General features: G+C 38.7%; 1 non-coding gene across 1 annotated transcript; it reads right to left on the reverse strand.

Annotated features, from left to right (window-relative positions):
* Positions 1–2,650: 2,650 nt before the first annotated feature.
* Positions 2,651–2,725, reverse strand: Trnas-uga (transfer RNA serine (anticodon UGA)). The gene has a single exon. It is a non-coding gene; the product is annotated as a tRNA-Ser (tRNA).
* Between the last annotated feature and the right edge of the window lie 1,641 nt (positions 2,726–4,366).

Here is a 4,366-nt window from a genome sequence, read left to right on the forward strand (position 1 = left end):
CTCCTTGTGCTTGCCAAACACATGGTACACAAAGTAGGCGTGTACCCCCCTGAGGATTAATGTAATAATACCCTCAGGTGTTACAGATTACAGCAATGGAATGAAATGTATCACGGAAAACCTTTGTATCATTGCACTTCAAATATCTTTAAAAATAAATGTTTTAAGTACAAAATTAATCACTCAAATACGTGTACTGTAGTGCTAAACTGTGCGTCTTGTTGTAAGATAATCTCTGTGGAAGTGTCGTAGTTATCGTCCTCCGAAAGCTAAGTTCTGCAGAAGTCAACGTACTTACCTCATGATAAACAAAAGTGAAATGCTTTGCGTATAGATATCTTAGTTATTACGCTTATTGCCGTGATGAAGAAAGTACTGTGCTGTAACGTATTGTTGTGCTACAGAAAAGGCTGTCTCCTTGTAGCTACACCACAAAAGTTACTACCAAAACATGTTTTACTTTCCAGAAGAATTCAGAAAAACTGTGCAGATATAAAACAGATACACCGCAAAAGCAACATTGTAAATTGTCACTCATTAGTAGCGTCGTGATAAAATCGTGTAGCTGTCACATAAAGTAACCACTATGTCATCTGGTATCTCACAGAAAGTACTTTAAATCCAGAATGTATTTTCAAGTAAACCAAAATGTTGCATTAAAATCTCATTAACAGTACTGGTAAATGTTCTAAGTATGTGAGCCTTATAGTCGTTTCGTAATCGTGCAACTAACAAGCAAGAATGTACACACACAATAACACTGTGACGTTTGATCACTATAACAATGCATTTGTGAATACTGTCTAAATATGTTCACTAGGTTCTAGACTGGATAGTTAACGTCAAACATTGTTGCATGTTAACAGATTTAAAGTCTGACAAAGCATACTAATAATGTAAAGTGAAAAGTTTTATGGCAAAGACAAAGTTAAAATGCAGATTATCTTTCAATAAACGGTTTTACATGTGAAATGTGGTGTAAACCTTTACTGTTACTAGTACGCAGAGTTTCAACTTCGACGCAATTATCATGTGGTATACGTCGGATTCTGTAAGGTCCATTGTAAACTAGAAAGAATTTGTGACTCAAGTGTTTCTTCTTATGTGACAATGAATGAGCTTTAATGAGAACTTTCTGACCAACATATAATTTCTTTGCATTTTCTTTACCGTTTAGTTTTCTCCTTTTGTCTGCTGCAGATTTTATATTTATAATAGCCAAATCAATTATGTCTTTGTGTCGAAGTTTACGTGTGTTCGGGAAAGGTACAAGCTCTCTGATTCTGTTCGGTGGTTCTTCATTCTTCAGTACAAGAGTAGGTGGTAAAGCAGTGGAGTCAGGAGGCATTTCATTCAGCACGTTTTGAAATAAATGTAAATATCTGTCCCAATGCTGATGCTTTCTGTGACAATAAAGTCTACAAAGCTTATTGATTTCTTTCATAATCCGTTCGGAGCGGTTACAATGTGGTCAGTACAATGAAATAAAAACAGGTTTGATTTTATGATTCCGAAGCATGCGTGGCCAAACAGCAGATCTGAATTCCGGTCCGTTATCTGAAATTACTTTACTAACATGTCCAACTTCACGTAAGAAATTATTAACAAAGGCGTTGGATACAGGCCGTCCAGTGGCTTTACGTAACGGTGTGAAAGAAACAAATTTTGAAGTAAGTTCAACAGCGACTAGAACGTACGAAAATCCATTAGATGTTCTGACAAGCGGTCCCAAGAGATCAACAGCAGCAAATTCTTTTAATTTAGAAGGAATGAAAGGAAACAGCGTAGCACGATGGGAGATAGTAGATGGTTTCGCCTTTTGACAAAGCTTACAAATAGACAAGACTCTTCGAATTCTCTTTTCCATATTGTTAAAATAACAAGTCGTCCGAAGAATATGATAACATTTTCGTGGGCCAAAATGTGCATAGCTGAAATGAATGTACCAAATGAGCTTATTAACAAAATCGTCAGGAATGCAAAGTACCCATAGCTTGTCATCAACAGTGCAGCGTTTGAACAGTATGTTGCTTCTAACCAGATAATAATGCCGAATCTGTGTGTGTGTCTTTTCATGCCATTTGCTCTTGATGTCTTTCCAAATCGGATCTTTATCTTGTTTATGAGCAATGTCCTTTAAAGATGTGGTGATGAAGTTTTCAAAGGCGACTTTCTGAATGTAAAGAATACTGAAATTTTTCTCGAGGTTGCCTTCTGTGTTAGTTTTCTCAAGCCCAGCCGGTGCGCGTGACAGTGCGCCCGCAACAATGTTCTCCTTGCCGGGAATGTAGACTATTGTGAAGTGGAATTCTTGCAGAAATAATGCCCAACGTTTTAACCTCTCATGATTTAATTTTGAAGACATAAGAAATTGTAATGCACGATGATCACTGTATACTATTACGTGCTTACCAGTTAGAACAAAACGGAATTTGTTAAATGCCCAAACGACAGCTAATGCATCTAATTCAGTAATGGAATTTTTTTTTTTAGCACTCGGCTAGCAAAAGCAATGGTTTTCTGAACGGTAGTGTCATTTTCTACGGCTTCTTGAAATAAATGGGCACCATGACCGACTTTAGAAGAATCCGTGCTAAGGTGGAAATCTTGTGACATATCTGGATGAAACTTCCTGGCAGATTAAAACTGTGTGCCCGACCGAGACTCGAACTCGGGACCTTTGCCTTTCACGGGCAAGTGCTCTACCAACTGAGCTACCGAAGCACGACTCACGCCCGGCACTCACAGCTTTAATCTGCCAGAAGTTTCATATCAGCGCACACTCCGCTGCAGAGTGAAAATCTCATTCTGGAAACATCCCCCAGGCTGTGGCTAAGCCATGTCTCCGCTATATCCTTTCTTTCAGGTTCGCAGGAGAGCTTCTGTAAAGTTTGGAAGGTAGGAGACGAGATACTGGCAGAAGTAAAGCTGTGAGTGCCGGGCGTGACTCGTGCTTCGGTAGCTCAATTGGTAGAGCACTTGCCCGCGAAAGGCAAAGGTCCCGAGTTCGAGTCTCGGTCGGGCACATAGTTTTAATCTGCCAGGAAGTTTCATATCAGCGTACACTCCGCTGCAGAGTCTAACTATTCAAGCTTTTGCTGTGTTTGTCTCTGGTGTTGTTCCATTGTGTCTAACTGTTGCTGTGTTTGTCTCCGGTGTTGTTCCATTGTGTCTAACTTTTGAAGATTTTGTTCCATTGCGTTTAACTTTTGAAGATTTTGTTCCATTGTGTCTAACTTTTGAAGCTGTTGTCCCATTTGTTGCATTAATTGTAATAACAATGCACTGGTGTCTGAAACATGTTCCTCAGTGCTATTCGGCAATGCATTTGAACCGCCAATATTCGCATTTTGAAAAGCAGAAAATGTGTCTTGACTTATTTGAGAAAACGGCGAGGACGCAAAACCTGAATCTACAGTATTTGCAGGATTGTATCCTGTCATTTCGGATTCCTGAGGCAAGCTGTTGCCGACCGATCGATCGATAATGCTTCCCTGTTCACTAATTGTTTCACTGCCTACACCATTATTTGCAGCCTGCTCCATTTCCCTATGTACAATTACCAAATTACTACTTTGAACATCAGTTAATTCATTACATGGTGGCGCTAACACACTGCTTTCGTCTTCACTGTCATTTCTCATTTTACTTTGGAGCCTAGTATTACGTTTTTCACACGCCATTATTGGCACAATATTTCACACGATAACACAGAAAAGCACAATTTGAAGAGCAATAATAAGAGAACACATTAACAAAGCACTGAAAATAATATCTAGTTAATTGCAAGCGCAGCTGCGAAATACTTGGTGCAAATCTACATGCATGCCACAACTGTTTTACTGTACCACAATGAAAGACTGCAACTACAAAGGAGATTTTCTCTACAATTACGCGCTAGCAATAAACAAAAGCTACACTAATTACACAAACTACAAGAAAAAATCAGAAGATTCCAGTGACGTATCCTCGGCTAAGGGTCGACATATGAAACGCCCCCTTTGAAATAATTATACATGACTGTGCTTAAACTGACACACAATATTTTTTAGCGCAACGCAATCTGACTTTCAATAATCCCTACAAAAGAATGGCCTTGACTAACATTAACCTATACCTTTCACAAATCACTTACCTCACAAAAATCTTCGTTACTCGAACTACTGCAATACAGCGAGCGCCACTACTGCCAGCTAAATAAAAGATTCAAACTTCTGAAGGCACTAACTACTGATAGGCACAGTTAGCAAAGAAAGATTTTGATAGAGAACAAACTATGTATTTACCTCAATTAGTGTTCAAAAGTCTATATATATATATATATATCAGTTCATGGCATCCAGTCTTACAAATTTACTGTCTCTGT

Source organism: Schistocerca nitens, chromosome 8, assembly GCF_023898315.1.
Source record: "Schistocerca nitens isolate TAMUIC-IGC-003100 chromosome 8, iqSchNite1.1, whole genome shotgun sequence".
Taxonomy (NCBI): domain Eukaryota; kingdom Metazoa; phylum Arthropoda; class Insecta; order Orthoptera; family Acrididae; genus Schistocerca; species Schistocerca nitens.